Source organism: Protopterus annectens, chromosome 3.part0 (genome assembly GCF_019279795.1).
Source record: "Protopterus annectens isolate FY-2018-M chromosome 3.part0, PAN1.0, whole genome shotgun sequence".
In the NCBI taxonomy this organism is placed as follows: domain Eukaryota; kingdom Metazoa; phylum Chordata; order Ceratodontiformes; family Protopteridae; genus Protopterus; species Protopterus annectens.
In genome coordinates, this window is record NC_056731.1 from 1,888,018,987 (window position 1) to 1,888,040,116 (window position 21,130).

Here is a 21,130-nt window from a genome sequence, read left to right on the forward strand (position 1 = left end):
GGATAGAAAAAAAATAACTAATCTTCAAAGGTATGTTGCCCTCTTCCTTTGGAGAGGCTATTGCAGGGGCTCAATCCCCCCAGGCCAAGGTGTCGAAATCTCCTGCTCATTCTACTTCCTCAGCTCTGTCTTCTGAGCCTTCCAGGAAAAGAACCAAGTCAGAGATTTGAGGAGGTCTGATTCTAGATCCTTGGATCTGACTAAGAAACTGTCAGATCTGACTGCTCAGGATCCTATACCTTTGTCTAGGACTTGATATTCCCTGTCAGTTGATCCTGTACCATCTAGGCTGCCTTCCCCTTTTCTAGAAAGGCACCATACAAAATCTCCTTTCCTGACATTGTCTCATTCATCTAGGAGTTTGACTGAGAAATATTTGGATCGGATGATGAGGAAGCTTCTCTTAGTGCAGAATCCATATGGGTGTTTTATTGGCTCCTACTGGTTCAGGTCAGGAACCCCACTCATCGACCACTCCACCATGTCACACTTCTCTGATTCCCTTGGTTGCTTTAGAGTCCCTGGATCCAGGTCTTCCAGGTCTGTCAGGCTTGGATCCGAAGCTGACTCTGCCTGCCCCGGCTCTGATTTTTTGGATCTGGAGGACTCTTGGAGCAGGAGCCTTCATGTCAGATCCAAGGCATTGGAGTTGACTCTGAATGTTTTGGAGCCATCTCTGCACTTTGATGCTTCATTATTGGCTAGCCTGGCTCCGACTTCCTACTTGGAGAGATGGAAAGAGACAACAGTCCAAAAACCTGCCTTCTCAGCTCTGAGGTTTTCACTCTGTCTCTGGAGTGGTCGGGCTTTGAGGTTGTGAAGACGGTTTCCTCTGCTTCAACAGGACTGACAGAGCCAGCTCCCTTAGATTTCGTATCCATTTCCCAGATTTCTCTGCACTTAGACCCTCATCATTCAGTGCCACAGAGGCAAAAGACCTTCAGACTACCCAGTAGGGTATTACACTTTTTTCCGACACCTCCCCGTAACACCCCACTGAGTAGGCCCCTAGGAAGAGGAAGTGTAAGAGGAGGCACTTAGACTCTCCGCATAAGTCAGTCACTGAGGATACTGACTTCTATGAAGGTGAAGGGTCCCAACAATCACCTTCAGAAGAAGTCTCACAGAGGTCTGGTTGGACTTCCAGCAACCCTTCATCTGAGGAGTCCTTATTTCTGGAGACATTCAGAGCTGGCCCATCTACCTCCTGTGTTACTGCACCTGCCAACAAGCTCATTGATTTGGTCTCTTGGCAGGTGTGGAAGGAGCCTGACACAGTTGAATTGATACCCAGAAGGCCAGATAGGATTCTAACTCCACCTATGGGGACGGAATTTTGGGCTAAAGGGGTGCCCCTGGATACCATGGTTGTGGCAGCGGCCACCAAGAAGGAACATGCCGAACAGAGTGCCTGTGTTCTTCACCCTAACAGGGAGTCTAGGGTGATGGATAGGATTGGGAAGTATGTTTACACTTCAGCGATGTTGCCCTTAGGTCTCTGAATTATATGGCATATTTTGCTAGGTTGCAAAGGGATTTGATCAAAGAACTCTCAACTTCCCTTTCAGGAACCATTTCTGAAGAGGCCCAATCATCTGTGGCTTCTCAGTTGGCTGCCCTTCAATCTGTCTTGAATTTTGAATTCATGCATGAGGCTTATTTTGCATGCAGCAGAAGGTGCTTCAAGGGCAGCGGGTTCAGGCATTTTTCCATCAGGAGGCATGCTTGGATGCACTTATGTGATTTTGAGGAGTTCTTTAAGTCCTTGTTCGTCAGTGCTGTCTTTGATGGTAATTCCTTTTTTGACAGCAAACTGAAGGACACATTATCCATATGTGAAAAGGATGGAAAGACCCTCTCTGTAGTGGCCATATGATTTTTGACCCCTCAAAGATCCTTTTTGAGGAATCAACAAGGTTGTCAGAAGATGTTGTTCAGGAAGTCCCATGGTCCTTTCCAGGACACACATGGAGAGAGTTCTGCTAGGGGCAGAGGGGGGAACTTAATGGATGACAACACCCCCCAAGGCAGAGAAGGCCCACAAAACCAGGGGTCAAGAGATTTGTTTTCTGACAGACCCTACCAGTGCTCCTGTAAGGAGGCCTGACTCTCCACCACTGGAGGGAATCGGGGGTCTACTGTCCCTACACCAGACAGCCTGTCTAGACATAAAAGATACTTGGGTGCAAAGGAGTATTTCCAGAGGTTACATAATACCCTTTTCCTTTCCACCTCCGACTCTACGAAAAATTCCTGAGGTTCTACCCTGTCAGAGGAAAGAATCAGAAATCAAATACAAAGGCTGCTAGATAAGAGTCATCCAAGAGGTCATACCAGACCTGGTAGAATACGGAACTTACACAAGATTTTTTTTAGTGCCAAAGAAAACAGGGGACTGGAGACCAATTTTGGATCTTAATAACTTGAACAAGTCAGTTTGATACACAAAGTTTCAGATGGTCGTGGTTCAGTCCATTCTCCCCTTTCTGAGCAAGGACAACTGGATGTGCTCAGTAGACCTTCAGGGTGCATACTATCACATAAAGATGAACAGACAATCCAGAAGGTATTTATGCTCTCAGCTGGGAGCCAGTCACTGTCATTTCAGAGCTCTGCCCTTTGGCCTCACCACAGCCCCCAGGATGTTTACCAAATGCATGGCAGTAGCAGCAGCTCACTTGAGACTGCAGGGATTCCGAGTGTTTCTCTACTTGGACGACTGGCTCATAACCTCTCTGACCAGGCATCTACTGATAACAGCTCGAGGTACCAGGTACTCCAGACTTGCTCCCTTGTGGGGATTACCATAAATTACATTAAATCTCAGTTAGAACCGTCTCAGACATTGGAATTCATAGGAGCAATTTTCATCACAGTATCCGTGACAGCTTCTGTTCCAATCCCAAGAGTACAGACTATCCTATTCCTGATTAGAAAGATAATGCAAAATTGCTCAATTTCAGCCCGGTTGATTCTACAAGCCTTGAGATCATGTCTGCAGCAGTAATTCTAATTGCCCTAGCAAGATTTCATATGAGGAATCTTCAGTAGATGTTAACAATTCAGTGGTCCATTCTTCATCAGCATATGTCCACTCAGATAAGAATTACCCAAGCATGCAAAAGATACCTTTGGCGGTGGATCTACTCAGATCAGGCTCTACAAGGCCATCCCTTCATTTTCCTCAACCCAAGGCTATAGTGACCACGGAAGCATCCCAGATTGGGGGGGGACTTCCTGTGAAAAACAGTCCAAGGTATATGGTCTCCTGAAGAGGCCATTATGCATGCTGCACTCTCTTTGCATCTCCCTTGAGCAACAAGTGCAGCAGGTTGTTTGCCCTAATACCCCACTGGGGGAATTACCGAGAGACACTCTGCTATACAACTGACCCCTCAGTCTCCTCTATGCATATCCCCCAACCTTCTTAATTCCAAAATTTCTACAGAAAGCATCCCAGTTGAAGAGCAAAGTGATCCTCATTGTCCCTTACTGGCCTCAGCAAATTTGGTTCCCGTTTCTTTGCCGTCATCTAGTCTACCCTCCTTTGGGGTCCAGGGAAGTAAATAGTGTGGGAAGAAATAGACAGGGAATTGTTATGGCTAGGCTTGTATAGGCCCTAGGGCTGATAGCCTAGTACCAACCTATGGATTCTGGAGCCAATCACAGACCTTCTGTGTCACCCGACAGACATGATTCACCCGGATGTCTCAAACCTAAAACTGACTGTATGGTTTCACTTTTTCCATTGATAGCCAGACTGCATGCACTCTCTTCCCTTGTTTGTGATATACATTTGTCATCCCACAAAGCTTCCACAGGGAAGCTATACAGAAGTAAATGGAAAATATTTGTTTTTTGAGTGGAGCGGAAGCATATCGACCCTTTTTCAGCATCACTGCATAGTATCCTTGAATTTTTTTAGCAACAATTTTCAACAAAGGAGCCAGCTTCTCAACTGTTGTACAAGTAGCTGCCATCTAAATATTCACATAGGGACTGAAGACTTTCTTGGCTTCATTAAAACTTTGTAAGGCCTTTTTGAAAGATACCCTTCTTTTGAGACCTCCTTATAAGGATCCAACTCTGCCAAGGGACATAAATTTAGTATTGCATACCTTAATTCACTCCCCTTTTGAACCAGCAGCAAAATGTGAACTTTAGTTCTTCACATGGAAAGCTGTATTTTTGGTAGCCTTCACTTCTGCTAGAAGACTGTCAGAACTTCAAGCATTGTCTTCTAAACCCCCTTAGTAAATATTTCATAGGGATAGGGTAGCTTTACGAACCAATCCTTCCTTCCTAAGGTGGTGTCAGAATCCAACATCAACAGATTTATTAATCTGCCAGTTTTCTTTCCAAATTTTTTCAAAGGTGAATACGTTACAGTTACTGGATGTTCATAGGCAATTAGGTTTTTACGTGCATAGAATGAAGGACTTCAGAAAAACAGATCAATTGTTTCTCTCCTGTGTGGATTCCAAATTATGCAAGCCAGTTTACAAAAGTAACTTTAGCCAGATTGCTGACTGATTGTGTATCCTTTGTTTATAACAAATTGTGCCTTTCCTTACCAAAACCTTTGAGAGCCCTTTCAACCAGGTCCATGGCAACATCGTCAGTATTTTTATCCAGGGTTTCCATGGATAATATATGTGCAGCTGCATCTTGGGCTAATCGTCATACCTTTATTACTCATTACACATTGGATCTAGTCTCGAGGGAAAGAGCAGCCTTTGGCTCAGCTGTGCTCAGGAATATCCTTCTTTAGAGTCCTCCGGGAATTTTGTCCCAATTGTTGAGGAATTAATGAAAATTGACATCATCAGATAAAGAAGTTATGTACTCATCATAAGTTCTATCTGTATTGCCCATTTTCATTCTTCCTCAACTCCCCTCCCACCAGCCGTCTATCTTTGAGCTAATGACTTCTGGATGATTGAAATCTTATAAGGGAGCCACTGTTCCTTATGTTGAGCTCCATATATGGGTTTCTATTGCTAGGGTGCTAATGTTTCTTTTGATACTGTAAGCCAGCAAACAAGATCTGAGGTATGTTAGGGGATAAAGCATTATGGCCAAGTCTGGAGCTCGAGTTTTCTAGTGGCCATGAGCCATAAGTAACGGCTGAGTCTCAGATCCAAGGGTTGGATTCCAACACAATTGTTAAAGGAAGAATGAAAATGGACAACACAGAATGTTATGGTGAGAACATAACTTCTTTTTTTCTGATAATAGTGGTAACTTGATGCAGCTTTATTTTAAAACAAGCACTCTGACTTCTCTGAACTTATATTTTTCACTTTGGGAATGGAACACTTGAGTTATAATTTTATTTTTCTTTACCCAGCAGCCACAAGGATTGTGTTTGATTAGAAATTATTATTTCATGTTTTTAATCATTTGCAATGTAAGCATAGCAGCGATAATTAAAAACAGGAAATGTAAGGTATCTGAAGGGAATATTTTTCCTGTATTTTGCAATATACAAGTGAATAGATTGGGGAAAGGAGTTACAGGCAGAAGGTCTGGTGCTGGAGGGAAGAGTATGAAAGTCTGGCAGGTTTTAAAGGCAAATACTGAAAATATTTTTAGGGCAAAAAAAAATTGTGATGGTGAGAGCAAGTATTGAGTCCACAGAGCTTTTGTTTTCTCACTGCATTCAGACTGCAATCTGTAATGCTTGGCATGAAGCCTGCCTTATAACTAATTTATTTTGAAGCAAAAAGGACAGCTGCCTTCTACAGCTGATATTCATATGTATAGCTAAAATAAGGTAATTGTGTAATCTATCATGATATCAACCTTTGCCTGTTTTATTAATGTAGCTTAAACCTGTAAATGTCCTGACTGGGATCACTGTTGCAGTATTCTTAACATATAGGTTTTTGTCTGCTGATGTCCAGCCATGGTACCAAAGCTTTGTATGTCTGATGCAAGACCTCAACTCATATATGTTGTGGTATATAGGCAAACATTTGCATGAGTTCCTCAGACTGTCACTGCACGAGCCTGAATGCAGGTTGTGCATCTGACAGACTGATCTCCATAGGCAGTTGGTATGATTGCTTTACTTGTTCATTTTTCAGATAAATGCCCCATTGGGGGACCTTCCTATTTTGTATTTAGCTGTGTTTTGAAAATTTTTGTTAGATGTCAGCTAGAAGGGATAAGTGTGAGAGCAACAAGCAGATTCTGTACAACAGCTTGGACACTAAGTGCCTTTTATGTCTAGGCCCAGAACACGACTACAAGTCCTGTTCTGTCTGCTAGTCATTTGTTCCAAAAACCCTTTTGCCGGGGCTTTCTTACCTAACACTTTCCTTGAAATGCATCATCTGAAACGCCTGGGCCAAGCAAAGATAGCGGAATCCCCAACACCCAACGTCTCCCTCAAATGACCCCCAGACAATTTGCAGTCTAAAATTTCTCAGACAGATGTACCCGCTGAGGTTACTGAACATTAGATGTTCATCGTGTTTCACTGCTGCAGTCATTACACTTGGGTTATCCTGCTGTCAGGCGGTCCTGCAGTCGGCCAGAGTTCCAAAGTCTTGGTCTGGCGTCGGTTGCTGTCGCTTTTTCCCTGACGTCAGTGCGCCAGGGGTATATAAGATGCAGCCGACGCCATTTTCTTCAGTCTTTCTTGCCGAGTGTGGTGCCCGAAGCAAAAGCAGTTCGCAAGTGCTGGTCGGCCGACTCCTGAGATTTTCAATTCGAATTTCAGAACCGAAGTCTTCAATAAAGCTAAGTACCCCGTTGGGGAAACTTTTTCTTGCCTCAGACCGATGTCAGTAAAAGTTAATAATTGTATTTCTTGTGGGAAGCAAATGCCTCATAAGGATTTTCACTCTTACTGTATTCTATGCCTAGGTCCAGACCACAACGTCACTAGTTGTAGGTTTTGTGCTAGATTTAACAAACGCAGTATTAAACGTCGGTTTGATTTTGCACGCCATTACTTTGGCCGAAGGTTTAATTATACCATGCCGTCGGAACAACCGACGACTGGAATTCACAAAAAACGCAAAGACAAGGATAAAGACATGCATCTGAGGCCCAAAACTGACGATGAAGCCTCTTCTAGGCCAGTCACCGGTTCTCAGTGAGGCGCTTTTGCAGCCCCTGACACCTGCTACCTCAGAGCCACAGGCCGCCTCCGACTCCCACGTGGAGATGTCTAGGCCTCTGGATACTCAAGATGTTGGGTCTATGGAAACTTAACCCTTCAGGTGGATCTGGAGCCGCTGAGCTGGCATCGGCTTCTGAGGGTGTTTTCAGACCTTCACAGCTTACCATAAAAACTACAGCCAAGTCTAAAACTCCTTTAAAGACAAAGAAGCAAGTACAGCATTCACCTGGACAGACCTCCATGCCTAAAAAACAGATGCTCAAAATGGCCGAAGACTTAATTACTCTGATCAGGGGTTCCCATCCTCCTCCTGATAAAAGGCCTAGGGCAGGATACAGACTATGATTCCTCTAACCAGGTTTCCATTTCTTCTGATTCCTCTTCAGACCAGGGATACTCTTTACCCCCCATGAGGACTCTGATGCTGAAGAATCAATTCCTTCAGCCTCTCCTCCTGATGATTACTCTTTTGGGGAAACTTTACATACCATGAGGGAGCATTTCCATTGGGAGGGCCAGGATTACTCAGAATCCAAGAAAAGGCTCAGAGACTTTCTTTTATTGCCTCAGCACAGGCCCCTTGCTATTCTGCCAGTGTTGGATATTGTGGATGATGTGTTCTCTGAATCCAGTTTAAATCCTGATTCTTTGCCCCCTGCTCCAGTCAAGCCAGACAGGTACTACAGAGTCTCTGACTCTCACAAATTTCTTTATAAAAACCTTGTTGCTGACCCAGAAACTATTTCCCAGGGTCCCAAAGGGGTAAAGGCTTCCACGGCTAAAAATCCAGTTCCCTCTGACAGGGATTCTAGAGCATTAGACAGATGGGGGAAGAAAGTTTATACTTCTGCAACTTTAGCAGTGAGAGCTTTAAATTGCCAGATTCACATGCTCAAATACCAACAATATTTAATGTCTCTGTTAAAACAGAAAATGCTTACAGGTTCAGAACATCCGACTATAATGAAATGCAGGATTTATTGCAAGCAGCTGAACAAGTGGGAAAACATACTCTGCAATGTGGTTTTGATTCATTAGAGGCTTCTTGTAGAGTAGCAGTTACAGGATCTGTGATACGAAGGCATGCTTGGTTAAAAGAACAAAGTTTACCTGAGCATGTTAAGGCAAAATTATTGGATGCTCCTTTGCAGCAGGATATTTTACTTGGTGTTAAGGCAAAAGAGGTATTAAAGAAAATGGAGGATAAGGCAAAATCTATGCAAACAGTGAAGGATTTCTTACATGTACAGCCACCTCGATTTAGCAGAAATTGGCCTTCAAAGAATTGGTCCTTTCCAGTGTCAGACAGACCACAAAGAGGCAGATACAGATGCCCAAGAGGCAGATCTCAGCCCCAAGGCTCTTACAGACCACGACAGTGGGGTGCTTCAACCCCAAAAGGAGGTGAAGACAAGTCACAACTTTATAGGAAACAGCCTCAATGACTTCACCCTTCAAATGCCAAGCACTTACTTCTGGCTACTCCCTTAGGGGGAAAACTAGCACTTTTTTCTCAAAATTGGCATATAATCACCCAAGACAAATGGGTTCTGAATATTGTGTCTCAAGGTTACAGGTTCCACTTTCACACTCTACCAAGGCTAAAAGGAATGCCAGACCTGCCACAAAATCAATGGGCAGAGGCACAAAAACAAATTACAGCCCTCATGGACATGAGAGCTATTCAAAAGGTGCCACAACAGGAACAAGGACAAGGATTTTACTCGAGACTTTTTCTGGTCCCCAGAAAGGACAAAGCCTGGAGACCCATACTAGACCTTTCTACTCTCAATACTTACCTGGATGTTCCAAAATTCAAAATGTTGACACTACAGCAGCTACTACCCATGCTGAGCAGGAAGGCTTGGCTTTTTACATTGGACCTCAAAGAGGCATACCTGCATGTCCCTATCAGACAAAATTGCAGAAGATACCTCAGATTCATAGCTGGTTCAATGCATTACCAATTCTCTGCACTGCCCTTTGGCTTATCTACTGCGCCCAGGGTCTTCACAAAGTGCCTGGCACCAGTAATTGCATTTTGCAGACAAAAAGGAATTAATATATATCCATACTTGGACGACTGCCTTATTCAAGCAGAAAGCAAGGACATACTTATAAAGCATCTGGCGTTTGTAAAAAGGTTGCTAATTTGCTTGGGGTACACAGTAAAAGAAAAGAAGTCAAAACTAGTGACCTCACAAGAGATAATATTCCTGGGTGCCAGCTTAAATACAATGGCCCAGATGGCTTATCTCACACCAGACAAGCAAGGACAACTGACTCAGTACTTTCAATTGATAGCAACAAAAACCCAACTCCCTGCAAGAAAAATTCTGCAGGCCTTGGGATTCATGGCATCCTGCATACTACTAATTCCATATGCCAGACTGCATATGAGGAAATTACAATGGTACCTAAAAAGTGTTTGGACTCAACACTGTCACAGTTTGGAAGCAGTAATACCACTAATTCCCTGCCTACAACAGGAGTTTCGATGGTGGGTACAGTCATGTCACCTCAACAAGGGGCAGCCTTTCATTCTACCCACAGCCAGGCAGAAACTAACAACAGATGCTTCAGATTACGCCTGGGGAGCACACATGGCAGGAAAATGTATTCAGGGCAAGTGGACCGCAGACCAAATGCATCTTCACATCAATCAAAAAAAGATGTTAGCTGTGCAAAATGCCCTAACAGCTTTCAAGGACCTTCTGCATCCAGGACAACTATTATTAAAGACAGACAACACCACAGTTATGTGGTACATAAACAAGCAAGGGGGCACTCATTCTTATCCCCTATGCAGACAAGCAATGACCTTGTGGAACACAGCTCTAATCTATCAAGTTCATCTGCAAGCACAATTCTTGCCAGGAAAGAAAAATACTCTGGCAGACGACTTAAGCAGAAACATCATGGATCCTCACGAGTGGAAATTAAATCCACAAGTATTCAGCATGATAACACAAAAATGGGGGTGCCCAGACATAGATCTTTTTGCCTCCCCAATGAACTGCCAACTACAAAAATTCTGCACAAGGACTTATCACACACAAGCATGGAAAGTGGATGCTCCCTCATTCAGCTAGAAAAGCCTAAAAGTTTATGCCTTCCCACCACTTCCTCTCCTTTCAAAGGTACTCCTAAAAGCCAGGCAAGAAAAACCACAGATGATCCTGATTACCCCAGACTGGCCACTCCAGCACTGGTACCCAATCTTAAAGAACTTAGCTCAAGGCCCACCATGGATTTTACCACAAACTCCACACCTTCTGACTCAACAAAACAATCAGATCCTGCACAGTCAGCTCAAAACCTTAAACCTGGCTGCATGGCAGATTCCTTAGCCAAGCAGACAACACCTCTCTCTAAAGCTGTTATGGATGTCATTTTGGAGGCCAGGAGGCCTAGCACCAGGAAATCTTATTCAGAAAAGTGGAAGAGATTCTGTGCCTGGAACCAGGCTCAAAGCTGTGACCCTCTTGTCCCAAATATTCCTCAGATATTACAATACTTAACTGAGATGTTGGACAAAGGACTATCTTTTTCATCCATTAATGTCCACGCCTCTGCCATCTCTGCTCACTACAACACAGATCCTCCTATTTTCTCTCATCCATTGCTAAAACAGTACCTCAGAGGGGCTAAAAACATAAGACCGCCCCGGAGAGCACCAACACCAACTTGGGACCTCAATTTTGTCTTGGAAAAACTAACTTTACCTCCTTTTGAGCCAGCCAATTCAGCAGAATTAAAATATGCGTCATGGAAAACTGCTCTACTTCTGGCAATAACCTCAGCACAAAGAGTCTCAGAGTTACAGGCACTAATGGCAGTGGAGCCCTTCATCATTTTCCACCAAGACAGGGTTTCTTTAAGAACAAACCCTTCATTTACGCCAAAGGTAGCATCCAGTATGGCTCTTAACCAATCTATCCACTTGCCAACTTTTTATCCAAATCCCCAGAATAAAAGGGAGAGACTTCTGCATTCATTGGACATACACAGACAGTTACGTTTCTACTTGGACACGACAAAAGCTTTCAGAAAAACTGAGCAATTGTTTGTAGCATATGCTGCAGGATCACAGGGAAAGGCTATTTCAAAGCAGAGCATTTCAAAGTGGGTAGGACACTATCCGTTTCTGCTACACACAGCATGGGAAACCTGTACCTAATAACATTAGGCCAAATTCCACCAGAGCAACAGCCTCTTCAACTGCCTACCTTAGAGGTGTACCTACCAAAGACATCTTGGAAGCTGCAACTTGGAGTTCAGTGCACACCTTTACCAAGCATTATCACTTGCCTCTTTATTCTAGATCCAGGGATGGCTTTGCCACTGCAGTGCTGCAGGGCCTCATAGCCACCCCAAATCCTCTATAGAACCAGCCACCCTACCTCAGCTTTGGGATTCTACCTAAGTGTAATGACTGCAGCAGTGAAACACGATGAACATAGTGCAGTTTTGTACCTACCATAAATGTAGATGTTTGAGTGTCTTCACTGCTGCAGTCCAGGTTACCCTCCCTTCATCCCCTCTTTCTTAGCTGGGACTTACCTACACTTGTCTACCCTGTACTACCTATGTGGTGTATTTGCTGGTAGCTAAAAATTTTGGTTTTACTTTTTATGTATGTTATCTTAGCAATATGTATTGCCTACCTATTTGGGGGCACCTGACATCTGGGGCAAGAAAAACTGAAGAAAATGGTGTCGGCTGCATCTTATATACCCCTGGCACACTGACGTCAGGGAAGAAGTGACAGCAACCGAAGCTGGACCAAGACTTTGGAACTGGCTGACTGCGGGGACCGCCTGACGGCAGGATAACCCAAGTGTAATGATTGCAGCAGTGAAGACACTCGAACATCTATATTTATGGTAGGTACAAAACTGTACTGTACATCAGATGTCCTCTCAGTTGCTCACTGCCGAGATCCCACTGGAGGCCAGTATGGTTCCCTAGGCCTAACAGATGGCAGACACCTCAGAGGAACCTCACTTAGTCATTTCATAGGGCCATACAGATTTCCCAAAATCCTAGTTCGATAAGAGGTTCCAGGTACTGTAGTTGAAGTACACAAGGGGTCCAAACGTCCGAGACTTGTTCAGGCGGATGTCGCACCTAAAAAGTAAAAAAAAAAAAAAAAAAAAAAAAACTAGGCATGTGACCTTACCTTCGTCTTCTAAGAAAAAAGAATGGTATGACTTCCCCAGGGCTTATTAAAAGCTGTGATTGCTTGAAGCCTCCTTTTGTGACCCATCTGCTGCCTCGTGCTTCACTAGTACATACCCAAGATTTTTATCCCCCTGAGGATGTACAAGATGTAGATTCTGATCAATCTCTGGATTACCCCTCTCAAGTACACTAACTTCAGATGAAGACTCCCTTTCTCCAGATTCTTCTGTTGAAGAGGCCTGTTTTGGAGAAACTGTTCAAAACATGATGAGGCATTTTGAATGATGTGCAAAAGAGATACTATAGCCTACTGGAAATGGGCACGCCATCCCCTTCTCCAGTCCCCCAATTCTAGAGGCATACCAGGACACCTTCCAGTCTACATCTTCAGCCTTTGATTCACAGCCATCAGCACCTAAAAGAATCAGACAGGTACTATAAAGTACCTGATGAACTTAAATACCTGTATAAGACTGATGTCCCACTCACCAGGCTAAACAAGGAGAAGGTTACTGTCAGCTGCCTGTCGGGTGCCAGGATCCGCCACATAACCCATGCACTTAGGTCACTCCACAACAAGTTCAAATATGACTCTGTCATTGTCCATGTTGGTGTGAACAACCTGAGACATACCTCCCTGGACTACATGAAAAGAGACATGGAAGAGCTCTCCGATCTTGTAGCCCAGGCAGGTATGACCCTAGCCATGAGTAGCATTCTGCCATCACCCAGAATGATACCGCAGTACAAGGGCAAAATGATTGATTTCAACAATTGGCTAAGCTTCTGGTGTCATTCTAAAGGGATCCAGTATCTCTCTGCCTGGGATGACATGGTCGATAGACCACGATGCTTTGCCAAAGATGGCCTGCACCTGTCACCCCTGGGATTCCGGATACTGGCTAAGGTTCTTGCCACCCCTATAGTGCCTTTTTTAGGCAATGTTCAAATGACAAATTCACAGCAGGAACAGGCAAGCAAAAACTGAGGGTGATGCTACTCAATGCTAGAAGTCTAAATCTCAAAATGCACTCACTAGTGGCACTCCTTAAAATGGAGAAAATTGATATCTGTGCAGTGACTGAGACCTGGTTCAAGGCTCCAGAGAGCACCCCTGCAGTACCACGCTATAACTCATACCACACTTTTTGGCCATGTAATCTGGACCGGAACACCAAAGGTGGAGGTGTGTCCATATTCATTAAGGATATCCACACCTCCAGGCTAGTTGCTCAGCATAATGCAGCCGAGGTTATCCAAGTGCAACTAACTGTGGGCAAAACTGCAATCCAAATTGTAGCTTGCTACAGATCCCCCACCATGCCCAGGATTCCCACTCCTCTTTTCTTGATGTACTGGAAAATATTAGGGTTCAACCAAACACCCTAATAATGCGCAATTTCAACTACCCCACCATTAACTGGGAAAACTACTCATGTACCAACTCCTTTGATCAACGCTTTCTGGAATTCATAAACACCAATGCCCTGGATCAACTTATCCACACCCCCACCAGGGGCAACAATATCCTAGATCTAGTCATTACCAGCATGAGTGACCGGTGTTCCACACCTGAAGTCAACGCCTCATTGGTCCGATCCGACCATAAGATAATTACCCTAGCTATCCACATCCTGCCCCCACCCCCATTAAGGAAACCACTGTAAAATATTTCTCCAAAGCCAATTTCATGCTTCTTAAGACAGAAGCCGTGAACTTCATGACACCCATGCAGATGGACAATACAGTTACGACTACTGAATCCTACACAATTGCACTTTATAAGCACTTATACGAGTGCATGGATTGTGCTATCCCAAACAGAACAAAGATGCTATCCTCCAAAAAAAGGAAGCCAATCTGGTGGTCCCCTGCCATAAACAAACTGTACAACAGAAGGAAGAAACTGTTGCAAAAGAGAGTAAAATCCCATGAGTGGAGGAGCTCCCTGGTCAGCCTCAGTAAGAAGCTGCGATCCCTGATAAAATCCTCCAAAGCTACTTACAAAAACAAAATTGCCACTGATTCTAAAGACAACCACAAAGCATCCTATAGCTATGTCAAGAATCTCAATGGCAACATTCAGATCTGCTCTGAGTTGCAGCACAATGGCACTGAATATACAGACCCAACTGATATTGCCAACATCCTGGCAGACAGGTTCAGTGATAACTTTACCCCCCCTCTCACCCCCTAAAGAGCTCATCTCTATACCGGAAGAATGCAAAGTTCCTGTAATCAGGGCTGCACAGGTAAAAACCACACTCTCCAAAGCCAAGAACATAGCATCCGTGGGACTAGACAACATCCCAGGCTGCGTTCTACACGAACTACAGAACGAACTGGCATCCCACCTAAGTACCATGTTCAATCATAGCCTCACCTCAGGCTTTGTGCCCGCTGTATGGTGCACAGCAATGCTTATCCCACTCCACAAGGGGGGAGCCACCACGGACCACGGGAACTACCACCCCATTAGCCTGATGAGCCTGGTCTGCAAGGCCATGCAACGTATCATCATGGAACTTATAAACAAAGACATTGGTAATCTCCAAACTCTGGACCCCACCCAGTTCGGGTTTGTAAAAGGCAAATCATGTCTCCTAAACCTGATAGACTTCTTTGAAGCAGTCACCAAAGCCGTAGATGAGGGTAAGGTAGTTCACACAGCCTATCTAGATCTTGCCAAGGTTTTTGACACCATCCAACACTCTGGAATTATAGATAATCTCACAAAACTAGGTATAAATCCCTATGTCACAAGATGGGTTGCCAACTGGCTCACTGACAGAACCCGCACTGTGAAAGTAGCAGACTCCAAATCCGACTTCAGACCAGTGACAAGTGGAGTACCACAGGGTTCAGTCCTGGGTCCTCTACTGTTTGGTATCTACTTCTCTGAAGTACAGGCTAACACAGAAGGTCTTTGGCTAACAAATTTCGCGGATGACTACAAACTAGGAGCCATAATCAAAACTCCTAACGATGTGGACATCCTACAAAATGGCCTCACTGAGACAGATGCCTGGTGTCAAAGCCATGTCCTCAAGCTCTGCCAAAAAGTGCATTGTCATCCCCTTTGGTAAAAACTCTGTACCCATGAACTACAACATAGTCGGTAGTGTACTTAACACCGAAAGTGTGATAAGAGACCTTGGGACACAGGTGGACAGTAGTCTGTCCTTTGATAATCACATCGCCACAGTAGTCAGGAAATCCTTCTACATGGCACACCTCATCACAAAACGTTTCTCATCCAGAAAAAGAGAGGTCATTGTTCCCCTCTACTCATCACTCATTAGACCCATTATAGAGTACAATGCCCCTTTTGGTATGTACCTCACAAGACATCTACAGCAACTGGAAAGGCCACAGAAATACCTCACAAAGAGGATTATAGGCCTCAAACAGATGCCCTACGCAGACCGTCTCAAAAAACTCCAGCTTTACTCCGTCACATATCGCCTACTCAGAGGTGATCTCTGCCTAACATACAAAGCTATATCAAACAATCAGATATAGAGAACTCAGCACAGCTCCTCGTGGTGTCCAGCAGAGTTCCTAGAGCAGCAGAGACCAGAAAAGACAAACTTTCCAGATTCTAAGTATTTTTTTCTGCATTTTCGACTTTTTAAGCCTTTCGATTGCTATTTCTGCCTGTTTTATTCTGTTATTACCTGTTTCTACTGTTTTTAATAGCTTGAATTGTTTGTTGCACTTGCTTGTTTAAGTTTTGCTTAAAAGTTAAACAAACAGGCTAATACACTCAAGTGTACTAGCTTTTGATAGCAATTAGTCGAAAGACACAGCATTTATTGTATTTTCTGCCTATCTGAAAAAACTTGAAAAAAACCAAAAAAAATACTCTTGATGTTATGTGATCCTATCTCGCCTACATTCTGACTGATGGGTTCGGAGCCGATCCCTCGGCTCCGACTCGGCACGCTTATGCCAAAGAGCGAAGTCTCTTATTGGCTGAGCTTACTATATCCCAGGATGCACCACTACCAGTCTCCCAGATCTCGTTTGCCGCTAACCTGCGAAGACGTGGTCTCGAGCTGGCTGAGCTGAGTAGTTATTTTAACTAACTTTTTCTGTCAGTTTTTGCTGTTTTTCTCTCAAAAAAGCTGTTTTAACAGCTATTCTTCTCATTGTTGTGTGATTGGTTGGATTTGTTGAAGATTTTTGTTGTGTGATTGGGTTGAGTTTGGCAGGCCCCCTTCATCTAGGGCCTTCCCGGTCAATCAACCCTACTATATCTTACATATAGTGAAAAGGCTTTAAATTTTTTGTAGCTGTTTGTTCTTACAGGGTTTTCAAAGTCCCCTGTCATTTGCGAGCGATAACTGTAAGCCTATACTTAGGGGTGTCACCAGTAATTGTATTTTTTCAGTCAGATTACTGAAATTCTCCCCATAATGTCTCAGAATCCTAGGCCTTCGGGCTTTAAAAAATGTATAAAATGTAGTTTCAAAATGTCCATCACGGACGATCACTCGCTCTGTGTGTATTGCTTAGGTGCAAAACATTTACAGGAATCATGTAGCGTATGTCACGCTTTTTCCTCAAGGGTCCTCCAGGAGAGGAAAAATAAATTAATTCTTAAGGGTTAATTAAACCTTCTTTGAAGAAGCCTTGGCATCCTCTCCTTCTCCTGCCAAAGAAAAGGGCCGGTTCCGACCAGTCCGCCGGATCCGACCGCTAAGAGACATAGGCAGGCCTCCTTCGGCTCCAAGGACTTCGAGCCGAGGTCGAACGGTCTGCCTCGATGCCACCAGTATCGACTCCTCTGGCTTCGGAGCCGATGGCTGGGGCATCGAGGCGGGTCACCTTCGCCGGCTCCACTGGTCTCGAGCCGACAAGGGTCGCCCCAGACACTTCCTCCTCGGCCAAGTCCACCTCGCACCGATGGAATCTGGTGTGTGTATTCCTCGGCGCCGATACTCATCGAGTCACCTCGAGCCGGTCCCCTAGCCCTTTGGGGCCGTTGGAGAGGCCGCTCAACCCGCTCTGTTTCCTCTCGGTCTTCGAGGATGTCAGATTCTGATATAGACAGGGTGCTCCAAAGACTGTTCCAGTCCCCAGTCTTCCAAAAATTTGTTTCGGTTCCACCCAGTTGGCTTCGGAGCCGATGACCTTGGCCCACCCCATTGCCATTCCTCCTCCGACTGCTTCGCTCCGCGGAGCAGGTGCTGTTGGAGCCGGTGGAGATCTCAGGGTCGGCGACCCTTACTCCAACCCGGCCTTCGGGTCCGAGTTTGGTACGCGGACTTCTTCAGCTGGACCCGGGGTGATGTTTCGGGACCTATGCTGGTTCCGAGCCTCCCTCGGTGCTTCGGCCTTGGGACTTCCGTCGGCTATCACGGCTGGGACCGGACACTCCCAGGATTCTGGGGTCCGGCTTTCAGAGCCATGAGGAGTGCCTTGGCCAAGTCCTCTTCGCCATCTCTCCGGCTTTACCGCACCTTCCTGGGCGTGGAGACTGGGTCTTTGGCAGTTCCCTGTCCGTAGTCAGCGGAGCCCGGGCCTGAGGTTACCCCAGTGGGGTTCCCTCCTCCTGAGGGTTCTTCGAGTTGTCTTCGGAGGAACCCCAAGGAAGAGATCGCAAGAGGAAGCACGTGGACTCCCCGAGTCTATTACATCAGACACTGATCTTGATGATGCAGAGGGGTCCCAAGTCGCCCTCGGATGATGTCTCATTTGCAGACATCTTAGAGATCCTTAAACAACGAGGTGGCTGGATATCCAAACCCCTCTGCTGATGAGTCAGTGCTCCTCAAGGCCTTTGGGGCTCAGCCCTCCGCCTCCTGGGTGTCTCCGCCTTCACAGCTTCTGGATTTAGTTTGTCGGGCGGGAACATCCAGATACCGTGGAACCAGTCCCTTCGCCAAATAAATTTTTGTCTGCTCCCCGAGAAGGAGTTCCTCACTAAAGGCGTGGCTGTAGATGCCATGGTGGTGGCATCTGCTACACAACAGGACGTGGCAGAGGCTTCAACGCCCATCCATCCTCCTAATAAGGAGTCTAGGAGTATGGACAGGTACGGAAGCGCACCCTGACTTCAGCGGCCTTTACTTTAAGGTCTCTGAATTATTTGGCACATTTTACCAGGCTTCAGAGGGATCTGGTCAAGGAGTTGTCAGATTCCTCTCGGTAACCTACCTGAGCAGCTAGCCCAGTCGGTTAGCTCTCAGTTGGCTATCCTTATGTCAATTTCTAACTCGTCCATGAGGCTCATTTCCTATGCGGCGAGGCGGGTAGAGCGGCAGGCACAGGCGTGGCTCACGGAGACAAGCCTGGCTCCGCTTGTGTCAGTTCATGGAGGCCTTCAAGTCTTCCTTCACGACGCTCCCTTTGATGGGTCCTCCTTGTTTGGACCCAAGGTTAAAGACACCCTTACCCGCTGTGAGCAAGAGGGAAAAACTTTATCTGTCAGGAGCCGTTATTCCACCCCTTTCGGCCTTACCCAAGGCTAAAGGAGGGGGAAAATGTGGTTCCGCAAATCTCGTAAGTTTTTCTCCCAACAGCAGGAAGATTCCCTTCCAGAGGCAGAGGACGGGAAATTTTTCAGGAGACGTCCCAGAGGCGGCAGAGGGCCCCGCAATTCTGGAGACCGCGAGTCCTTTCGTGGCTCTTCAGCCTCCCACACGTCATGAGGGATTGCCCGGCTGTGCTGCTCGAGCCAGTCGGGTGTCGCTTTGCCAAGCACCTAAAAGCCTGGGAGTCAATCACTCAGGACAGATGGGTGCTTCGATCATTGCCGGAGGTTACACCATCCCATTCACATACTCGCCCCCACCGTCCAAAAGAATCCCGGACCCACCACCCAGTCAAAGGGAAATGGCAGCCGCAGAAGCTTTAAAGCTGCTAGAAAGGAGTCATCCAACCGGTCCCCACAGACCAGATCGGATCAGGAAATTACTCCAGGTTCTTTTAGTGCCAAAAGACAGGGGACCTGAGACCAATATTGATCTCAGCAGACTGAACCAATCCGTCCACGAAATCCAAGTTCAATGGTCACGTTACAATCCATTCTCCCATTGTTGGAGAAGGATGTTTGGATGTGCTCCATAGACCTCAAGGACGCCTATTATCACATACCGATACATCAGGCGTCCAGGAGGTATCTGCGCTTCAGCCTGGGAGTCAGTCATTACCAATTTTGCGCTCTGCCCTTTGGTCTCACCACAGCCCCCAGGGTGTGTTCACCAAGTGTTTGGCAGTAGTGACGGCTCACCTGAGAAGTCTTGGATTCCAAGTGTTTCCCTATCTGGACGACTGGCTCCTGACTGCCACCACCAGGCATCTACTAATGGACAACCTCAAAGCCACCATCTCCTGGGTATTACCCTGGGGATTACATTCAATTGGTCAAAGTCTGTCTTGCTGCCCTCTCAACGCATAAAGTTCATAGGAGCAGAGATAGACTCAAGATTGATGCGTCTTTCTTCCTGCCGAAAGGATCCAAACTTTACAGGGCCAAGTTCAAGCTCTGATCTCGAGATCCAAAGCCCCAGCCAGGATGGTTCTACAAGTTTTAGGCTCAATGTCTGCCACGGTTCTTTTAGTTCCTCTGGCGAGATTGCACATGAGGATTCTTCAGTGGCTATTGTCAACTCAATGGTCCTTTCAGGATCTTCCTCTCAATCATCACATCATGATCACGGAAATATGCAAAAGGGACCTTCGCTGGTGGCTTCAGACATCCAATTTGGATCAAGGAAAACCCTTTGTTCTTCCCTCTCCAGTGGTTACCCTGACGACAGATGCCTCCCAGATAGGGTGGGGGGGGCATTGTCTGGGCAGGCTAGTTCAGGGCTCCTGGCTTCCAGACTAAGCTCTCTCCATATCAACGTGTTGGAGATGAGGGCTGTACTTCTATCCCTACAGGCCTTACACAAGTTTCTTCCTCAGGGCATCATCACCATCCACACAGACAACATGTCGGTGGTCTGGTATCTGAACAAACAAGGAGGGACCAGATCGCACCCCTTTGCAGAGAGGCCATGAGAGTGTGGGAATGGGCTGTAGCTACCAACCGCTTCTTGGTAGCGACCCACATCCCGGGAAGGTCAAATATATTGGCAGACAAATTGAGCAGGACAATTCTCTCTCCTCACGAATGGTCTCTAAACCACACAGTAGCAGCTCAGGTTTTCAGGAGATGGGGACGCCGTGCTGCGACCTATTTGCAACTCCACTAAACACCAAGTGCCAAAGGTTCTTCTCCTTGATCCCACATCAGGGAGTACCAGCTATGGATGCTCTAGCACAACCTTGGCCAACAGGGCTACTTTATGCCTTTCCTCCAATTCCACTTCTCCCCAAAGTTATTCAGAAGCTTCTCAATTGGGGTCCTCAATGATACTGATTGCCCCATTCTGGCCTCGTCAGGTATGGTTTCCTTACCTGAAGAAGCATGCGGTGGACGATCCGTGGACTTTAGACCTAATTCCGGACTTGCTAATCCATCAGTCGGGACATCGGCATCAGTCCCTTCAATCTTTGAAATTGACAGCTTGGCTCCTCCACTTCCGACTTTAGTTAGAAGTCACACACTAGACCCGGAAGTTGTTCACATTTTATCTTCGGCCCACAAACCCACCACTAACAAATTGTACCTCAGTAAGTGGAAGAGGTTTGCTATCTGGGCTCAACTCAAGGGCTTAGACCCTATCTCAGCTCCTGTCCCAGAGATTTTGAAATTCTTAACATCCCTGTTTAATCAAGGATCTTCTGTCTCAACTATTAAAGTCCAACTAGCGGCTATCTCTAAATTCCACGAATCCATGGATCCTCCTTTGATGAGCAGCA

At 45.8% G+C, this 21,130-nt stretch overlaps 1 protein-coding gene across 1 annotated transcript in view; it reads left to right on the plus strand.

The window, feature by feature from the left end:
- CASD1 (CAS1 domain containing 1) overlaps positions 1-21,130 on the plus strand; it is a 1,910,820-nt gene that overhangs the window by 1,825,276 nt on the left and 64,414 nt on the right. The gene's annotated exons all lie outside the window — the stretch shown is intronic.